The sequence below is a fragment of the Prinia subflava genome, chromosome 5 (assembly GCF_021018805.1).
Source record: "Prinia subflava isolate CZ2003 ecotype Zambia chromosome 5, Cam_Psub_1.2, whole genome shotgun sequence".
Classification (NCBI taxonomy): Eukaryota; Metazoa; Chordata; class Aves; order Passeriformes; family Cisticolidae; genus Prinia; species Prinia subflava.
Genome location: NC_086251.1, coordinates 1,823,757 through 1,845,254, shown reverse-complemented (window position 1 = coordinate 1,845,254; position 21,498 = coordinate 1,823,757). Strand labels below are relative to the sequence as shown.

Genomic DNA, 21,498 nt, shown 5'->3' with positions numbered 1-21,498 from the left:
GGTGATGTGGGCTTGGAATGGTTAATTGAGAAAATGTCTGGAAGTTGTGATGTGAAATTTTTATCTGTTCTTCTCCTCAGAGCTTTGTACCATAGGGAAAGACGCACAGGGGGCAGATATTTCTCATGGGGGAATGCACTGCTGTTTTGAGAATCCTGTATGAGTTCTTCTGCTTTGGAGAGGTAAGTTCAATCCTCATTTTTACCCAGACCACAATGAAGGCTCTGTACCTTTTTCTGTTGAGTGGCTGCTGGAAGAGGGCTCATCCATGGCTCTGGGATGAACAGGATGAACACAATTTGGGATCAGCTTCTCTGTTCCAGATTGAAACTGGACTTGTCTCACTTTTCCTGATGCATCTGGAGGCATATATTGGAGCAGGATATTTTATTGCTCTGCTTCTTTAAGGAGCAGTGTCAGCTGTTTTTTCCTACCTGCTCCCAAATCTGTCTTCTAAGAAAATTTCAGATGCCAACAATTTTCTATTTGATTTTTGTTTTACAGAGTTGTTGATAGTATGCTTGCACAGTAATTCCATGTGAAAATAGTCTTCTAGGCTAGGAATTTTCTTGTCTGATTTGCCTCAGACTTTCCAGAAAAATTCTACTTTGACATCAAGTTTGCACCTGTGAAAGTTCAAGGAAATCAGTTTTGCTTTTGCTGTGTGAGGGAGGGATTCTGTCAAAACTGAGTGTCTGATGAAAGACTACTGTAAGAATGGATAGACTGCTTCCTTCACTACTAGGTAACATTAATGTATAATCAATCTCATAAAGGAAAAGGTAGGACTGAATGGTTTTATATCTCCTCTAAAAATGATTTTTGCTCAGGGTAAAATGTTTACAACAAACCTATCACATTTAATTTTGTGAGTGGCTTTTAGTGTGCACATTTCCTGTACATCTTGAGCAAGACCATCCTAAAGATGAGCAGGGAATAAGGGGAAAAATGATAAATGGATCCATGTGACTACCTCTTGTACAGACATTTTTTTCTCCCCTTGCTTGAGAAATTAGGAGGGAATGCAGGGCCATGCAGTGTTCGTTAAAGCTGATGGAATATCTTTCTCCCTCTGGGTATTTCTTTAATCAATGTTTCTTTATACCATTAGGTCATCTCCTCTTTTTTCATGGCTTTTTTTTTTTATTCTGAAGAAGCCTTGTTTTGTGCATTTCCGTACATCTTGACGTTTATTCTAAGAATTATGGCCCGATCACTTCCTCTCTTTTCCTCAAAATTTCTCGTTTTATCTATTTTAAGTGCCAGAGCACAAAGATAACCCCATCATAGTTCTCTCATTTTCCCCAGCAGTTCCCCCCCTTCTCCCTCCCCGCAATGAAAAAAATGAAAGGTCTCATGGTCTTACAGATTTTCTTTATGCTTATTTTGGCCTACTTGCAACCCAAATACATCATCATGCTATAAGACGGCTCTCTGAGGCTCTTGGATCAATTAAAGGTAGCCCCATTCATTGCCAGTACAAACCTTTGCCTATTAACTCTTTCAAAGGGCGTTTGTCATCACAAAAAGCTGTGAATGCCGTCTGGGTACATTGATTTAAAAAAGGTATTGTTTTAAGGCTGCTGAATATCTTAATTAGCTGTGATCAGAGGGTCGCTTGTGTCTGTAAAGTGATACAGTTACCTTTCACCTACTTGCTTTATTTTCTGTGCTTTTTTAAAGAAGAAAAAAAAAATCTCAGCTGTTTGCAGGGCACAAGAGGAGTGCACTTGCTGATCAGGCTGGAAATTAGGACATGATTTTGTAAAGCCAAAATTCAATGTGCTCACCCAGAGCGCATCTCCTTGGCCTGCAACCAGCCACGAGCGAGTGAGCGGAGCAGCCCTGCTCCTTGCCAGCAGCCATCCTCCTTCTCTTCCCTCAGAAACCCAGGCTCTGTGTCCTGGAAATGCAGAAATCCTCCCCAGCTCCTGAAGCACTTGCACGTGTGCTCAGCTGGAGCCCGTGAATTGTCCTTTAATGCAGAGTACACACAGCCCTGTTTGGCAGGTCGAGGTAGAGCAAGGGAACATCTTTTACACCAGTAGTTCATCTGCCACAATTGTTGTCTCAGATGACTTGCAACAATTTATTGATGTGTTCTCAGTCTCTAGGAAAATGTCCTTTTTCTGCTGTTCCCTGAATCAAAACTTTTCTGTCAGTAGTTAATAATAAAAGTTTGGTTTGTGTTCAAGGAGACCCTTTTGAAAATGAAAATCAGCACTTTGCCTTGGTCTTCATGCAAAGTTTTGTTTGTGCTTGTTGCTTTTCTTGGTTTGTTTTTCTGAGCAAACAGCATAGTTTATATTTAATTGAAAATATTTTGTTCAAATCAAATATTTTTAATGTGCATTTAACAGAGGCATTGAGATATAGACAGAACCCTTCCAATCACATGTCTTGGTGGTACAGCAATGGCTTTCATCATCTGACCCTCACTCTCTGGAGGTGCAATTCCAGAAAAGAAGATTGGGGAATAAATGCTTTTCTTTTTATATTTATACAAATATCTTCTTACAGGGAGGAGAAAACACTTGACAAAAAGATAAAATGCCAGTCACACTTGATATAATAGTAGATACAATAAATAAATAAAATACTGGATACAGTGGTGGTAGTAAATAGCATTTAATTTGTTTCATTATGGGGAGGGGAGGCAACTGGTGTCTTTCTGGGACAAAAATGATTTAGAAAATACCCAGCACACCAGCCATGGATGTGAAATGGCTTGTGCAGTTTGGTCATTTGGAAAGCAGGGCAGTGTCATGGCAGGGAACCACCAGGAAAATGAATCCCAACTCTCACACTCAGCTGGTGGTTTGCTCCATGAATTTTGGTGCAGGAAATCTCTGCATGCTCAGATGCTCAGGGAATTATGGCAGAGTCACGTAAATACAAGTGGTATTGTCCTCAGTCTCTTGTTTTCCAATGAATATGTACTGGACAACATATGGCTTGAAGTGAGAATTTGTTTCTGTTTACCTAATTTTTCCAGAAGCCAAGATGATACGTACACTTTTATTACAGGAAGATTTCCCTCTGTGTGTCCAGATTCTGCATGATGTACTTCCTGTGAGTATTTTACCTCCTTTTTAAAATTCTGTTGTTACAACAATGCTTCAAAACTTCAGTTCTGTCTCCAAATTACTGTACAGTTAGAGCACATTATAAACTCCATTTCACAGATGAGGAAAACCAGTCTGATAAAGATGAAAGCTCCAATTCAAGGAGTGGCAGGAACTTAAGCAGGTCTTTTAATGTTCCTGTGATTTTGGTGGAAGCTATTATGAGGAGTTTCTCTGGGTTGCTGTCAGAGGTAAAAATAGAATATTCTGAGTTGCAGATAGTACCTCAGCCACAGTACTGCAATTTTTTCTTGCTGTACTTGATAAAAAATGTGATGCAATGTGATTGTCATGGAGTAGAGAGATTTATTTTTGCAGTTGGTTGTTCAGTGTCTATACTATGGCATTGAACCTCATTTGAGCATGGAGGTCAGTGAAGTTCTGACCTTTTCTTTCAGCTGCGTAGATTTTCACAGAAGTCTGTAGCATCTTTTCTTTGGTCAGGTGCCTTGGAAATAAAGCCAGAGAAATAAATCTGCACATTTCTCCCTTGGCTGTGGTAAGCATATGTATTTATATATAATGGCATTGTGTGACTTGCTCTATGTAACATTTTGAGGTGTCTGTACAAGTGGGAGATTTATGAAGTGTGACTCATTTTTCCTTCTCCACACTGTTCCAGTGGAAGAACTCAGACTGCGATGAGAAAAAGTAGTACACATTATTAAGAATTCTGATAAAGTAGGCTGAATAAATTTGTTTTCTTTGTAAGCCTTAATCCTGTGTTGTATTGGCTTCTTGGACATGGCTAATTTATTTGGAATTCCATTCTGTTCCCGACAGCATTCCTGATTAGCAGTTTGATCACCCGGAGCAAAGTTACATACCAGCTTTCAACTCTTGTAATCTAGCAGTGTAATTTTTTCAAATGGACTCTTTTCTTCCCTTCTTTGCCCCAGCTCCCCTTCTTTTTGTGTGCGAAGAGACTTTAAAAGCAAGCAGGATAACCTGTTACCAGCAGAATGCAAAACTTCTTCAAAACACAATGTAGTTTGCCGAAAGCCCGACTTTCATTTTTGAACAGAAAAAATGAGGTTTGGAGCAGTGTCAGTGCAGCATGTGAAATGTTTGCCTTCCATCACTTGTAAAGGATAACAGTTCTTTTCAATAACTTCATTTTATGAGTGGGGTGATATAATCTTCAGGCTGTTTCCAAGGTCTGTAGTTCGCCAAAGCACATTTTGCTTACGGTTAGTTTGAGAAAGTTTGCGTTTTCCTTTAGTTGTTAAGTTTGTCACAGGGTGGACCTTGTAGGAAAATGGCAGCTGTGTCATTGTTTGCTTCTATCTGTACTGACTCTTGCTGTCAAAACAAAGGATGACCAGAACACTCAAATTTAATTGTGAACCAGAGGAAGGTTTGGGTCTCAACTCTTGTTGATACAGCACAGGCAGAGCATCCTCCAAGTGATCTGGTCTGCCAAAGACATGGAGCTGCAGATGAGAGGGAAGTGAGCTTTCCATCCTGTGACATTTCTGAAAGTCCCAGCCTGGTTTGTGCCCCATGAAAAGGAAACAAGGATTTTAAGTGAAGGGAGGCTTGGGAATAGCCCAGAGATAGGTGACCACAGCACTCGTCAAAAGGCTCACACTGTGGTTTTATGCATGAGTGTCTTGACTGCGTAATGTTTGAGGGCTGTGATCTGTCTGGTTTGTGCTGATCTGGAATTTTAGGGATCTGAAAAGCAGCTCTTGGCAAATACTTTGTCAAAATCCAAGCATGTTTTGCCAGTTTTCTGTGTTGGAAACACTGGCGTTTTGTTTGAAATATTGTTTCATCAAAAATAGTACTCATTGAATTCTCTGCTGTATTGATGGGAATTCTGTTAATTCGGAGGGGAAAAAAAATTACTGATGGAACAAGAGCACAAGGAAAGGTTGCTTTAGGGCTACATCATTGTTCCTGGTCCAATTTGGTGATAATTCCCCAATTTCCTCGGAAAAAAACCCCTGAGGGTCTTTCTACCCCAAAAAGTAGGTGTCTAGCTGAGTGTGAAAACTTAGCAAATTGTGTGTGGTCTCTCTGATCACAAAGGAGATGATAATTAAGGTGATAGTAATTGATAACAAGCTGTTCTGAACTTTATAACATCGATCTTAAATATGTATCCCTGTTTTTTTCATTGAGGTAATGAAGTCTTTTTGTACTTTTATATTTGTTTACAATTAGGTGGACGTTTTGGGCATTACTGATGTTTTAATTGATTGGTGCAGTATCATGGCATGTATGTGATCTGTTCTGCTACTGCTGGGTCATGTTCTGATCACATTCCTGGTAAGAAATTCCCAGAAATGAAAGGGGACCAAGGTGTCTCCTGCTGACCATCGCCCCATCCAGCATGGAGTGACAGCAGAGGTCTCATCAAGTCTTCTTGGAAAGACAGATAATCACTTTCAAGACTGATTTATATGGTTCAGTTTCATTTCCTTCTAGTCCTTCACTTTGATTGCTGTTTTCTGCCATGTGTGCCCTTTTATTGGTTTAAATCTCACTTTCGTCACCTTTGAGGCTGAGCTGGAGTTTTACTAACACTTCTGGTTTTATGGAGGCTGAAGTTTTAAGGGATGAAATTTGTGATAAATGAAGTATCTTCTTTCTGTCCTTGTTGTCCTTGATGGTGGAAATGGGCAGACTGAGCTGACTGTAGTGGCAGGAGTGTTTTACTGGGGATTTTCCAGGAGAAAACCAGTGGGGCAGGTGTTGGCTTTGCTTTCACTCAGTGCAACTTGGAATTATCTTGATATAGTTATCACAATTAGTGCTGCACCTAAGTTATCACAACAGCAGCAATAATTGACTCTGAATGTCAGATTTTTGTCCTCTAAAGCGGTGACTGCTTGATCTGGCTCTTGTTAAGAGGTGTTTTGTTTTCAGTGTGATGTAGAATGCTTGCTCTGGAGGTTTCACACACGTAACCTGCAGCAAGGTGCCTTTTTCACTCTGATAACTGCAGGAGGAACGTGATTCTGACAGATAAGTGCTGATCTTGAATTTTCCCTTTCTTTCAAACAAAGCACTCAGAACTTATTAGCCTTGCCAGCACCTCCAACTCTTTGCTGGTTCCTTTGGTAGATGCCCTGACTTCTGAATGTGTGAAAATGTAGTAAGTCAAATATCCTATTTCTTAATTCTAATTTGCTTATGTTTTGGCATGTATTTCAAACTGATCCAAACTGTGGGTGGTTTATGATTATTGCTACATCGTCTGCTTTGCTTCTAAGTTTACTTGATATTTTAAACTTACGGGAATGCAGTGATATTTTAGGGGATTGCTTTATAAGGGAATTGGAAAATGAGATTTTAAAAGTCAACAAGACTGCGTAATATGTACATTTTCCCCCCTAAACTACCCTTCAATGGGCATTTACCAGGACAATTAATTATGTGATAATTTAAAAGCAAAATATGACATTTGTCTTGGAAATAGTTACAAATTAGAGGATTTTAATAAATATTTATAGCAGAATAGGGTAGTAATATTGCTTATGTGATGAAAACATATGTTAGTAATAAAATATCACCCGTCAGAAATACTGTTCTATCATGTCATTGTTCCCTGGAGAGATGACTAGTTGAAAAACCATTTTAACAAAACAAACTCTGAACAGAGAGGATGCTTTTATGGGTGATACAGCACACATTCTTCAAAAAAAGCACATCATTAAAAACGGTGCCGGACATTAGGAACATCTGTTGTGTGAAAAAGTAAATTTGGGAAAATCCAAATAGCGATGCTCAGTGCATGGGCTTTACTCAAGTGCTTTTCCTCAAAATACTTTGCAAAGAGGGGAAGAACTGCATTTTCTAAAATCCAGCCACACCAGTTCTCATCTGGCGTTGAAATCCGCCTTGCTCCTGCCGCGCCATTCATTTTCCGTGGGAGGAACTCCGTGCCGAGGAGCGAAATGCCAGCAGGAAGAAGCGCTGTGCTCCCATCGCGGGCGGGATTCCTGCGGGTGAACAAACGCAGGCTGCCAGCCAGGGAGCTGCCATTGCCCGGGCAGCCGGCGGGGAAGCTCCCCCGGCTTTGTGTCAGCCCGTCCCGGGCACATCCCGCTGCCAGGCGCCAGCCCTGTGCCACCTCTGCTCCGCCCTGGGCACCTCGCAGGGAGCCTGGGAGCCCAGGGAGGAGGAGGCACCTGTTGTTCCCTTGGCGCTGGAACGAGCCCCCAGTTCAGCCCTGGTGTGCCCTTGAATAGCCACAGGGCTCCTGGGAGCTGACAGAGGGAGCTGGAGCTGGTGGCCAAGGCGTGGGATGTGCGGGAATCGGTGCTTTTCAAAAGCAGCAGCATTGCATCATGTGGGGTTGCATTTTACATCACACTGGAGGACGAGGGCTGTCACACAAGATGCACTTTCCTTGCATCCATGGTACAAAAATAGATGCTGCTTCTCTAAAAAAAAAAAATCAGGTATCCTCGCCTGAACCAAGAATTAATTGTGCAGGTATGAAATGAGCCAGCTGCCCAAGGGAGTGCGTTCTGTAGAGCCTCTGCCTTGCAGCGGTTGTGTTGCAGCAGGTAGAGCCCCTGAACAGTCTGTCAAACTGCTTTTCCTGCTGAAATCCCTTTCAGATGATTTCTTCTCATCTGTGTGGGTGCAGGTCTCTTAGAGCAGCTTAGAGAAACAGCTGTCAGGAATGATATAGGTCATTTTATCTTAGAGCAAGCTGGTAGACCTTTAGGGCCCCTTTTATCCTTCTTCCTGTAGCTGTAGGTGACCCTAACAACATATATGTGTGTATTTATCTGTTCTCTCCATCCAGCCTGCTGTGTTTTTTCAGTGAAATTTTTGCTAGGCAAGGAGCAGTCCCTTTAAACTCAGCAGCTTTTGGGATCTGTAGGTATAAAAAGACATTGTTTGGTGCACCTCCTCAAAAATTCCTCCTTAATCCTGATTTTGTGTACTCATCCCTTGGTTAAGCCTTCCTGTCCAGAGGAATTTGAGTAGATTCCCATTCCTTCATAAATGCACACAGGGCAATATGTCAGACTTTCTGCTTTTTTTTTTTTTTTTTCTATTTTATTTTTTTTAATTGCAGTGTAAATGTGTCCCTGTTGGCTGTGTGCAAGCCCACATGTTGGTTTTCATGGGGTTGCCCCAATCAGGGACAAATTTGTGGTTCTTTGAGAGGATACTGACAATCAGTATTTTGGTATGACATCTGATTTAAAGCAGAATTTTTAAAAGTCAAGGAACTAGCTCTGACGCTGGGCTATTGCTTGAACCCTGTCCCAGTCATTTCACTTTACTGCTGATCCTTCCCAGTTGCCTTCACAACTCTACATGTCCAAGCCCAGGCAAGGAATTACTTCAACATCAATAGAAGTTCCTTGTTTTCTTCTGAACTGGCTGCTGGAGTTTGTGCTAGTCCTAATGAGGACTTGGCACCTGCAAGGACCTCAAGGTATTACTGTGCCCTGAATTGAAGGGAAACAGAACATAGAATTCCCAAAGCTTCGTGTCTCCAAATCGGGCTTTAATTTCCTTTTAGACAGAAAGTGCGGTTTCTGGGGAAAGGAGCTTGCTAGTTAGTAAGTCTAAAAGATCTTAGCAGTTCCAGTAATTCCTCATTTCATCAATCCATCTATATTTAAAGTGAGCTAAACTGAGTTCTTTCCTATAGTGTCTACTTCAAATAATGCTGCTTTACATTTGGAGAGCCAAATAAGGAAACAGGGCATAATCTTACAGGAGTTTGGTTCCCTTTAAGTTTGCACGGCTCAGACTCGCTGTAACAAGAGCACTTCTTTCTATGAAACCTTTTTAACATATTCCACTAAACAAACCTATCTCCTAAAGAAAGCAGGAGCATTTTTTGTGTGTGTGTGCACGCTTTGCTCTAGCCTCGGCCGTAGAGGACATTTCTGCATTTGTCCATGCGCTAAATGAGCGATGCATTTTGGACAGCCTCTGTGTTCTGATTTGTTTTCTCGTGCTTTTTTTGTCTCCCCCTCTTCCCCCTCCCCTTCTTCCCCTTTTCATTTGTCTAGGGGAGAAAAAGAAAGAAAAGCTCCTCCAGTGTTGTTTCCTGCAAAGACCATTCTTAAGAGCTCGTTGGACAGCGCAGGACTCTTGAAGTGATAGCTAATTGGTGAAAGAAAGGCCCTGATTGTCTTGAGGGAGCTGGAAAGTGCTGCGTGTGCTGCTGAAAGGGACCAGGGAGAAGGTGCCTGGTTTCGCTGAGCAGCTGCTGCTGGAGATGTTTGGAGATTACATCAGCATTGGAAAAGAGGGGCCAAAAAAAAAAAAAAAAAAGAAAAAGTCCGACTTCACAGAGACAGAGTTTATGGAGGGTTTTTCCCCCCTTGCAAAGGTCTTCTGACAATACTGTCATTGTCAATATAAGAGTTGTTAATTCTTTATGAATAGCACATGGGGCCTCTTGACTAAATAGTACGTTACATGTCCCAAATCTGTCAGCTGGACTCTTCTCTCACATGCTAGTGAGATCACTTTGATTGGAATGTTAGAGGAATTGCTGGGCTGGCCGTGCAGAACTGAATACTGCATTATATAATTAGATCTCCCAGAGTATTTTTTTTCACATTACCTCATTATTCTAGCTTAAATATGGAATCAGTGCTTTTGATGGTTTTACTGGTTGTAATTATATTAATACGATTCATTTTGTGGTCCTGTGTTAGTGCTTATCTGGATTATAAACTGTCCCAAACGTTTCCTGACACAAAAAAAGAGGACTGAGAGACTTCAAAAGCCTCGTTCAGATTTGAATTGACAATGGGGAGAGCTGGATAAGGTAAATGCAGCTCGAGCAGCTTTTACCTTGGGGTCTGATGAGAGAGAAATGACCTGTTGAGACCGCAGCTGAGTGAAGATCCTTCAGAAAGCCTCACACTGACAGAGGGGAAGCAGTGACAACTGATGGAGTCCAGTCAGTTCCTATCCAACCTGGGCATGGATTTGCTGTTGGGAACAGACCTGTGGACTTGTGCCAATGATGTGCACAAGCTGGAAGGAACCCTCTTGCTGGGCAGTCCAAGCGTGCTCAGTGTCCACGTGCCACGCTGTGAGCTGGCAGGAGCAGAATTTACCTGGCTGCTGGATTTGTTACCACATCCCTCATGGCTCTTCCCAGCCAGCCAGCTCTGAAACTGGCTGGATGGTTTTAGCTGACCATAACCTGCCAAATATTCACATTTCTTAGCAAGCAAAGTGTCTGAGTGCCGGTACAAGGTGGATACCACTGGGATAATCTGTTCCATGGGAGGCAGATTTGTGTGTCAGATTTGCTGATGGACTCTGGCTGTGCTTCAGCACCAACAACGGGTGGGGTGACAATGTGAGTGATTTCTGACACCAAAGCCCTGCAAAGGACCTTCACGTCTGGCCTGAAATAAGCACCCTACTAGGACACTGGAGGATTTGACTACTTGCCCATGGACAAAGCGGTTTGGGATTTCTCGGTTAACTTACCTGGCAAAAGGAAATAAATTTTTCCAAGTGAACTGTCTTCTTTAAAATAGGTGTTGGATTAAGTCAAACACCCTAAATCTCACTGCAACTCAGTGTAACACTGTCCTTTAAGGACTGAATTTTTCTGCAGTAAAGATAGGGAAATTGTATTTCCTTGCCTGAGAAATGCACTATCCTTGGCCCAGTCACTCTTAAAAAATATTTTTTTTAAAAGTCCTATTTTTTTTCTTTGATAATTTTCTATCTCATGTGAAACTGAAGGTTACCACTTCGTGTACTTATTTCTGTATCTCATGATAGCTCACATGATGATATCAGAGTTCAGCTAGGTAAAAGCCTACAGTATTCCCATACAGAATTTCTGGCCCATTTGTGGCTCACACACTCCTACAGGCTTGTCATTACTAACTGCTCATCAGCCCTTATCATTTTGTCTTTTAAAATCTCCTAAAAATCAGATATGAGAGCTGGTGTGTGTGTGTTCAGGCAGTGAAACAGGGTAAATGTCAGGTCAATTGATTTCAGCCTCAGATTTTATTGATGGTGGAAGACCAACCTCCAAAACAGCCTGTAATGCTTGAAGGTGCATGTCATGGGATTGAAATCCTGCCAGATGACAATCAATTATCTGTAGATGTAACTAACCCCTTGGCTGTTTCTCTGATTTTTAATTTTAATGATAATTCTGTCCTTTTTTTGCATTTCCCAAGCACCAGCAAACCACAAAGGGAGAGTGAAATGACATCTATTTGATGTACAGACATGCCTTTTATAACGAGCAACTGGAAAAACAGTGACAGTGATCCATTTTTCTTCTTTCAGTTAATCATCTCTATTTGGAGCTGTTGTGTGCAAAACAAAGCTTGTGGAGAAACTGACAGTGCCTTGAAGAAATAAATCTTCTCATTCTTTATTGCAGTCACACTGAAACTGCATCTGACAGTGTTTGTAATAATTGTTTAGAAGTGTGGATGCGATGAGAAGCGGTCCAGATGAGGTTGTGCTTTACTGCCTTTAATGTTTGGGGACATTGGAGCTGACACTTCTCTGGAATTCACACCTTTGATTTGTTTATCCCTGCAGGGCAGCATTTCAGGTTTTCCCTGTAAACCAGAGCGTGTGGTCTTGTTGTGGGCCATACCCTGTGGACTGGTTCTGTTGGTATTTGTGGGTCTAAAACCTTTGATTTGGACCTTAGATGAGTCACGTGAGTTACACTCTGATTATAAGAGTGGTCTGGCCAAATGTTATTTGGCATAATCTTGCTCTGTGTCCTACAGTGGTAAAACTGGTTCCAACCCCAAGCAGGTTATTAGAACATCCATGTTTTGAGGCATGTTTAATTAATTTAATAATTGTAACATTTTTGACTGAACAGTTCATTTAGATCTTGTTGCCTACTGAACTCAAAAGCAGTTTGAACAGCAACTTGATTAATTTCTGCATTCATATAGTTATCCCATCCTGCAGGATGTGGGAAGCCATCCTGTTTAACCTGCATTACAAAATTAGGGCTATCACACTTCTAAGAGTGCAAAAAATAAAGGAGATTGAGATCTTCCTCTTTATTCCCATAGGACTTTGCCCTCGCTCTTTTCATGGAGATAGCAAAAATCTAAGCCCTTTAAATGTGTTATGATGTGAAAGTATCCACTGCTGACATTTAGATATTTAAAAGATATTTATACCCTGTTGATTTTTTTGCATTTAAGGATGTATTTAAAAATAAACAAATGTTTAATGTCAGTTTTGAGCTGTGGACAATGAAGATTACAGGGTGGAGCCCCCTTTCAAGACAAGAAATGAAGGTACGTGTAAAAAAAAGAAAAACGAAAGTGAAATACTGCAATATTAAAATCCTTGCTAATGTAAAATTATTTGAATTTTTAATTGAAATAATATCTACTGTAAGTAAATAGATTTGGTACATTTTTAGTAATTTACATCATTGACATGCTAAGCAGTGGCCAAAATCACCATGTAATCTACTGAGAAGAAATCCTGCTTTGTCTGAAGACATTATTGTGAAGAACATCTAAGATGGGGAGATATATATGTATATGAATATATAGATTAAAAGAAATCCTATTTGTACATCTAAACCAAAAATAAAACTGTGTGATGTATGGATGCAGAACTTGTCTGTGTTAGGACTGTCCTACTTTATGGTGATCTTTTTTGTGGTACCAATAAAACCAAATTTGCTCCCGAAACAGTCATTTTCAAATTCTACAACTGATACTTTTTTTTAACCGGGGGTAAAAGATTTTTCTGAGCTGTAAAAACTCAACTGATTGTAAATATCCTGTCTGTCTGCAAATACAACTCCCATCCCATGTTGTGTAACGTGCAAAAAGTTGGCATTTTGCAGACTGCATGTTGGTATGGAGAACTAATTACAGACAAGCTCATGGTCATCTGAGCATGTAATTATATTTATTGATGAAAATAATGCCACGATTTCATTTTGCAGTGCCATTACACTGGTACCCCCTGAACAATTCCTGTCAAACCGTGTAAACCAGGGAGCTGCAGCACTCCTTTAACTGGATGTGGCGATGCAACAGGTGGCCCGATTACTTTAGGTAGGTCCATTACAGCCAAATTCAGGGAGGAGAAGCTGAAGGCACAAGCAGGGATTGACTCTTGCAGGGGGAATCTGGGCAGCTGGGGGCCCAGCACCAACTGTTTGCACTGAGCTGCCACCCCGTAACCCAGGGCTCGGGGGAAATCCTGGAACCCTGTTTGTGTTCATGTCAGGGACCAAGGAAATGGGGAAGTGTTGTGGTGAGGGTCTCCCTGGCTGGGGAGTGCCAAATTGTTGGGCAATGAACTGGCAGAAGCCCTGCCCTGGTTGGGTAGCAGGGAGACAGAGTCACTGCAGAAATGCTGTTGGGTTATGCTTGATTGTCACCAAATGGGTGACATGAGAGCGTGGCCCTTTCACTGCAGGCAGGGCTTGTAACAGCATCTACTGCGAAGGCTGCCAGGCACTTCCAGCCCTCAAGGGCTGTTCTCAGCTGTTCACAGCTTTGTCAAAGTAGCTTTTCAAACTCACTTTTTCCATGTTTCATTTGGTGTCCGCCTCCGTCTGAATTCTCTTCAGAAGGTTCCAGCCAGAACAGTTTAATGTCTTCCAAGAACAAGACTAGAGAAAAATACATCGGTTTTTTATGCTACAAAAATATTGGAAATAGGTTTTTTTCTGAAAAGATGTAGTTGTCCCGCTCTGAGAGATAATTTTTACTCAGCCCTGTCAGGGATATGTAACTCTTGTTCACATCAAGAAAATTATGTAGCAACCTAGCGCAGATTCAAGGATTCAAGATCAGATATGACGTGGGGAAATGAGGAAAGGGAAACTGGCAGAGACAAAAAGAAACTGCAGTGAGGTTTCAGTTAAAGAGGATAATTGGGCCATGAATAGTTAATGAAAGGCAAGCTGGACTGCAGCATGGAGGAGGATTAGCTCCAGGAGTGAGTGAGAGTGGAGACACGCTAGATGAAATTAGAATAGTTTGGACTCTCGGCAGACAGGACAAAAGCAGAGCTGGAAATATATGACCTACAACATTCTCTGAGTCCACGACTCAGGAGGCTAAGACTTATTTAGCAATGTGCTTTGAACTTGGAATAAGGAACTCCAGGGAACTGTCAAAGGGATAAGAACTGGATAAAACATTTGCTGGATCACTATCCCTTGAAAATACTGATATAAATCCTGGAACCTAAGTACCATCCTTTTTTTGGCTGTCGGAAAATTTCTGGTTTTGCTGGTGGAGTGTTGTATGCTGAGCATCTACAGGGCTGTATGAACAGGATGCAACAAAGTTGAGCACTGACATTAAGAAAGTAATAGAATCAAGGATTTATATGGAGTTTTTGCTCCTTCCTTGAGTATCATGACAGCTTCTTTTGCTCATTTGTTGCATAGGATGAAGTGCTCTGAGACTGAAGCTTGCAGGAGCAATGCTTTGAATATCCCAGAAATAGTGATGGACTATGAAATACAAAGCTCTAGGAAGACTTTAGGTTTTGAGTGCACTGACAAGGAAATTAATTCTGTCTTTGTCCGTCACTGAGTTGTAAGTGAAATCACTTAGAGATATTTATTCTTTGCTTTGTGGCTGTTTACCTGAAGATCCTGGGTGTAACTTGCTTGTTTGCTAATTTGTTGTTTCCTTTTGCCATAAATCACCATAAACTGCAGATTGTCAGTTTAACGGGTAAAGTAGTACCAGTTTAACAAACTAACCAGTGCACTGAGAAATCAAATTCTGAGAATCTGAAGTAAGATGTGTAAAAGAAGTAGATTCAAAAGGAAGAATTCTGTAGTTTGGTTTTTTTTTATTGCAGAATGAAATAATGCAGATATGGCCAAAGTGTTAACCAACATCTGCAACACACACACACATTGTGGAGGCAAATTAGGAGGAAATTAATTATTCTTGCAAAGGGGACAAAGTGCTGATAATGAAGAAAACATGAGAACTTATAAGGCAGCCACTGTGCATTCTGTCCAGCAAATGTGGCATTAATATCGTGGAAAAAGAATCTCCTTGGCATAACAGAATGGAGGGAAAGTTTTACCTCTCCATGTGTATGAGAAGAATTCACTAGTTCCTTCTCTCTAAAGTGCCAGTGAGTGCCCAGGTATGTGTAATCCCAATTAGTTTCCAGACCCTTTTCACAGCTGACTGTCCCACAGATGTGGAGCTTCCAGCTCTGAGATGTGAGTGCTGTGGGTGTATGAAGAATGTAAAAAAAAAAAAATTACTTAGAATGGAAACATCCTCAGCATTTAAGTATGTGTGGGAGACTTTTAATTTGGTGTGTTGACCTTAGATCCCCAGACTGCATATCAGTGATACATGTCTAAATTTTTTTATTTTTGGAAGGCCCAGGTGAGTTTGAAACCTGGGTCCTGTATTTAAAGGAATGCTTGAAGCTAGGTCTGTCGCACGTGAGTTTAGACCCATTTCCTGACTGCCTCCCCTCTGAGAATTGGCAGCCTTAAAACTCTTCATCCAGGTTTCTAGCTGATACTTATGAGGTGGAGACTCTCTATTTTGTGCTTTCATGACTACCTTTTTCTTTGCCACTAGGTTTTTAAAAACTCCATATAGTTAGTGCTCTTTTCTGGGAATTATTACCAAATCATAAAGTCTAGAATTAGTTGTTCCTCCTCCCTAGTCATTGTATGAAGACAAATTCATGGAAGAAGGATTCATCAAGGGCTATTAAGTGCAGGAAATCCTTGTGCTACGGAGTGCTGAGAGCTGGAAAGGGCCTTAAAGAAGCACCACTAAATGCTTGTCCTATTCTTAGTCTCTTTGGAGACATCCCCTGTCATTTTGATGGGGAAGGGTGCAGAGTTAGCTGATTCTGCAGGGTTCTTCTCTGCTGGTCCAGGAGACAGTCTTTCTCTGAAAAATAAGAACAGATCACTGGGACAAATGTTTGCTGAGGGTTGGAAGAAGTGGCTGTGTGCTGGACAAAGCTGGAAGGATGGAGAGGAGGATGACACACGACTCCAGTGCTTTCTGTGCTGCTCCCAGAGCAGCTGCTTCCAGGAGCATCCCTGGAGGTGGGATACCTGGCTTTGTGTCTCTCCCTCCTCTTTCTCCTCAGATGTGCTTTCCTTGGTGGGTGCCTCACACCGAACACAGCGACTTCCAGGATTTCAGTCCCTGCAGAATGTCTCCCACCACACCCACGTTGAAAAGGGCACAGGATCCAGCCAGCTCATTTGTTCCTAGGCAGTTAAACTGCTTTACAGGAGCTCTGGAGTAGCTTTAACCTACTATTTAAAGAACATGTGAGCAGTGCCGTGTACAGGGAGGGATCTGTATCTGTCTTAGAGTGATAATCTAATTGGAGGTCGTCCTTTGTGTAACCCTGTCAACATTTTAGACTATTCTGGGAAACCCCATGGCCCAAGTGCTGTGGAATGCAGTCAGGAAAAACAGTGTTTTCTCAAATATTTCGGAGGTGGAATATTTATGTTGTAGCCAGAGAAGCTGGTTACCAAGCGACTGACCATGAGTAGGATCCTCTGCCAACTTGAAAAAAAGGAAAAAAAGCCTACTTCTGCTCAGGCTGCATGTGAGAATTTACAATTCAAGGAGGAGAAATTTGTTACAAAATATCCATTTGACAGGATTCATGGTTCCTGGTCTCAGGTCAGTCAGGTCTTTTCCCTTCACCTGCCCCTGAGTCATACAATTGTCAGAAGAAGCCACTAGTGAAGGTATCAGTGCAGGAAAATGAGTCACTTTCAAATCCATCCCATTTTGAAGACTGTTTCCTCAAAGCCTTGGATAATGGGGTTTGATTGTTCATTCTTTGCTGGTCTAAAACCAGGCAAGGACACAACTCAGAATTCTGCGCAGATTATTTTAGTCACTGGATATTTTTGCTTGAGCAGGCTTCCACAGACTCAGGTATTGTTTGTTTTTAGAGTTCAGGCACCCAAGCTGTTTTGAAGAGGAGGTAAAGCTGCTCGGCTGGCATACAGTGAAGCTCAAAATAAATTAATAAATTTTTAAAATTGTTGTGAAGGAGTAAGTGTTCCACACAAGCAAAGCACAAATCTACTGAATGGAGAGTGTCTGACTGGGGAGTTGTTGGTAAACAAAGCTGCCCATTTCACTGGATGCATCTGGAGCAAAAAGTCATTCTGGATTGGTTCTGATGTCATGGAGATTCATTCCCTGCAGTGGGAATGGTTCTGATCAATGCTTCCACCTCTCCTTCTGGGCTGAGGCCTTTAGCAACCTTACTAATAGGGGAAAATGTTCATTAAGTGCTGTTTTGAAGGACAAGTGGCCTGTTTGGCCACAAGTGGGCACAGTAGAAAATGCCACCTACCTGAGTAAAGTGGAAAAGAGGAACATTAATGGTGCTTGATACAAGAGTCAGGCTTGTAGCCAAGTCTTATAGAGAAGCAAGTCACAAAACTCTAAAAAGAATTGTGAATGTGGAGGGTTTTGGAGCAGTCTCTGTGATGTTTCAGGACTCACAGGATAGCTGAGCCCTGTTTCTCCAAGCATGGATCTTGTGGGCTTTCCCAGAGACCCCCAGGAAGCCGCTGTTTCTCTGTTTATGCAGCGTGTCTGGTTTATCTGCCCTTTGTTGTGTGGACACTGCACTTCCATGCTTCACTGCCTGCTCTGGAGATGCTGCTTGGGTTTCTCCTAGCAGAGGTCAGATGGTAAATTCCTTCTGTTCCCCAGCACAATGGAAGCTTGCCCGTGAGGCTGCTGCTCGGCCTCCCCAAGCTTCCTCTCCACCCTTGGCCCTTGTCCCCATTTTGCCCCCCTCCTGCAGAATCAAGCCTGGCAGTTGACCTCATTCAGCACTCCAGGCCCCACATGGTGGCATCACCTGTTCTGCAGCTTGGTCTTCAACTGCTGGTGGAGATTGTGTGCACACATGGTGGCTTGGTCAGCTGCGGTGACCAGAGAGGATTTTGAAAGTTGCATCAGGCGTTTCTGTGGCTCCTGGCAATTAATTGGAAAGTTCAAGTGGGGGATTACTTTATGAAAAAAAAACCCCAAAAAAACCCCAAACAAAACAAAAAAAACCCCAACCTACTTCAAATTTATTTCAATTTTTTTTCAATCATGCAAGAATGATTGTTCTTCAGTAAGACAGGAACGCATTTACTGGACATGAAGATAAAGATGCTTACCACATTTCTGGTGTACTTGGGGAAATTAGTCTCCCACAAGTTCTACTCATGTTGTTTTTCTCTAGCTAAGATTATGTGTAATTTCTGTGCTGATTAGTTTGAGATTTTTAGTAATGTAGTTGTATTTTGGCAAAAAACTTTGAGGTTTCAGGCTGGATTCCAAAAATGTAGATTTATTCGAAGTATTGTTCTCTACCTGAAAACCAGATAAATTTACTTCTGGTGCAAAATAGTGCATGATTATTAGTGCTGAATTCAGTTTCTGTCATCTACGTGTTAGAGTAATATTATTACAAGAAAATAAGGCCTACAGGTAACGACACTGAAATGTATAACCTTTTTTGATATAATTATGTGTAGAAATGGATTTGTTCTGAGAAGTCTGTGTCTCTATCAGTTTCTGTAGGTCAAGACTATAAAGACAGGTTTGGCAAGTAAAAGATTTTTTTTTCTCATCAATATTAACATTTTTTTCAGCAGAACTGGGGTGCTGGTTCTTTCCCAGCTCTCTCTCAACCTGGGGATTTTATATCCCAGAAATTCCTCTCTGGCTAGGATCAATGCTGCTGGTGGTGTGTGTGGAAAGGGAGAAACCTTTCCTGGGTCTATTTGCTTCCTTGTCTTCAGATCACCCTGATTTCATTTATAGGAGAGCTGGATATCCTTGAGTTCTTACTCAACTCATAGCTCACTGCATTCCATAGGTGAGCAAAATGTCTAAAAATTGTGGTCTCCTCAGCTGTCAGGTACTTCCCAATATTTACTTCCAGCGGTGGAAATAATAATTTTGTTTGTTTGTTTGTTGATTTGGTTTTGTTTTGTCTTGTCTTGTGGTACAGGGGTGATAACTTCCCAGATGATTAAATCAAGTGTTGACACAGCTGTGGTTTTTACTAAATATCAGCATTTCAGCTTAGCCATTTAGCACCTTAACCTCTACAGAGTGGATGTCACATTGCACTTGGTACCTATTGATTAATCAACCTGTTTTCTCCTTTTGCATAGACTTTAAAGTTAAGTGAATGCTAAAGAACACAAAATCAATTTTTTTGATGATTTCAGTTTCTTTTCTGCAAACTTTTTTTTTTTTAATCACCAAGAGCAGCAGAAATCTTCATGATAATCTGCAGATACTGCCTGGCTAAAGATCCAGCCTGGAAACACAGTTCTGCCATCTTGCTGGCATCACAGAGTGATGTGAGGAGGGAGCAGGGGCAGTAGGATCTGGTGTTACTGTCCAGTCACAAACAGGGATAACAGCTGAGCCAAGGTATGACCCAGTCCAGTGCTTTGCCCAAATCCACGCTCAGGAACGTGGCTGCACACTGGTTTTATTTTCACAGATAATTCTGAGTAACAGCACAGGTTTTTGTAACACTGGGGGCTGCACGTTGCCTCTTTTGATGCTAGCAGCTCCTGCAGGCAGTGCCAGCTGAAGCTTCCCCAGCTCTAGCACGGGCACAGTGGCTGTGGTGCAATCTGCACTGTTTTGTTTGAAAACCCTCTGTACTCTCTGCTCTCCCTACGTGCAGTGGCTGCACAGAAAGTCTTTATTTCCCATCCTGCCCACGGCTCCTGGATGGATTTGCACCACAAAAGTCACTCTGTGAGTGAGGCAGTGCCCTGCTGCCCCTCTGTCCCTCTGCTCCACGGGCTGCAAAGCCACAAGAGTGGCCAAAACATCCCAGCAATGCCTAAACCTGCTCCAGCTCCGAGCCCCTGACAGCTGATGGGAAGCAGAGCAGCTCTGAAGATGCTGTGCAGGAGCCTGGCAGTGTGTACCTGCCCTGGCTGCACTCTGGGATGTTTCTGTGTGGTTTGAGGGCTGCTCAGAGCCTGGCTGGGTGGCAGTGTGCTGCCTGGGCAAGGCTCATGTTTGCTGAGTGTTTTCTGAGTGCTGGATGCACGTTGGGGCTGCAGTGGAGATATGTATAAGTCACAGCTGGTAAACAGAAAAAACAGAAGTGAGTCACTTGGCAGAAATGTCTTTGCATGCTTCTCATGATTTGCAGTTAAATTTTATTTATTTGCAATAAAATGCATTGATGCACCTTATGCAAAACCAATACTAAACCATGTGTCGCTGAAATGCTGCTTCTGCTTTTTCCAGGATCTGAAAGTACTGAAGTGTTTTTTATTTTTCACAAAACATAGCGTTTGAGGGCACTGCTGGGTCATTACCAGATACTTTGAATTACTTCTCTTTGTCCCATTTTTGACTTTTTCTGCCTGTCTTGAAAAAATGGGCTGTGCAGCCTGTAGTCACCTGTGGAATATTCAGAGCAAAGTGTAATATTCTGTGAGGCTTCACTTTCCCAAGGCTTCCTGAAGGATTCTCTGTTTATCATTCAGCCTGCAGTACCTGTATTGGGTTACACCAGGAATGTGGGAAGCTAGATGGGAAAATCTGTCAGGCTGTGGAAAGCTCTGAGGCTTTGAAATTTTATGGAGCATGCCTGCTAATGCACATTCCATATTCCAGGGTGTCTGGCTCCCCTTGCTCTGGCTCAGGATGTGACGTGGAATGTTGTGGGCACGGTTTGTTACGAGCACTGCTGAGCTGATGAACAGGGCAACGGAGCTGGGGGAGCCCCAGGGAGGAAATCCCATGGAGGAATAAATTCCAGAGACACCTCCCAGTGTTGGTAGAGCTAAAGGTCAGCCCCCATTTACCAAACATCACCTCTAACACAGCGAGGAACACTGGTGTAACTCCTTTTCCACCACAGCGTTCCAGTAAAATTCCAGCTCAGGACTGGGGCCCACATTTTTCCCATAAACAAATATTTGAGAGACCCATCTACAGCTTAGAATTTTAGCTGCTGTAAATCAAATTCATGCTCATAAGAGGGTTTGCTTTCAGGTATTTCAGCAGGACCTAAATTTGCAAATTACCAAGTGCGGTAAATGGGACTTGGATCAAATGCATGTGTCAGGTACAGTGTATTTTTCATGTGCTTTGTAAAATAAAATAGAAAGAACATTTTTTACCCTTTGCACACACAGTTTCAAGAGCCTAAACCTGTGGATTGTACAAAAGAGTGGATTGTACAAAAGAGAGTTTTTTCCCTGCTTTTTAACTTGAAAATGCCCCATAAGGTTACCTGTCAATCCTGCTGTGATTACTTAAAAATAAGACAAACAAACCAAAATCTTGGGAGATGGAAGAAGCTTCCAAATTAAAAAGCTTCAATGGAAAACATCAAAACACTTATTATTTTCCCCTCTCTGCTGAGTGTACTT

General features: G+C 42.0%; 1 protein-coding gene across 1 annotated transcript in view; it reads left to right on the top strand.

The window, feature by feature from the left end:
- The window catches only part of TPCN2 (two pore segment channel 2), a 53,230-nt gene extending 50,153 nt beyond the window's left edge, over window positions 1-3,077 (top strand). The window contains exons 28-29 of the transcript XR_010080424.1: window positions 81-182; window positions 2,996-3,077. The gene's annotated coding sequence lies outside the window, so the exon portion shown is untranslated. The remainder of the gene's footprint in view (window positions 1-80; window positions 183-2,995) is intronic.
- The last annotated feature ends 18,421 nt before the right edge of the window (window positions 3,078-21,498 follow it).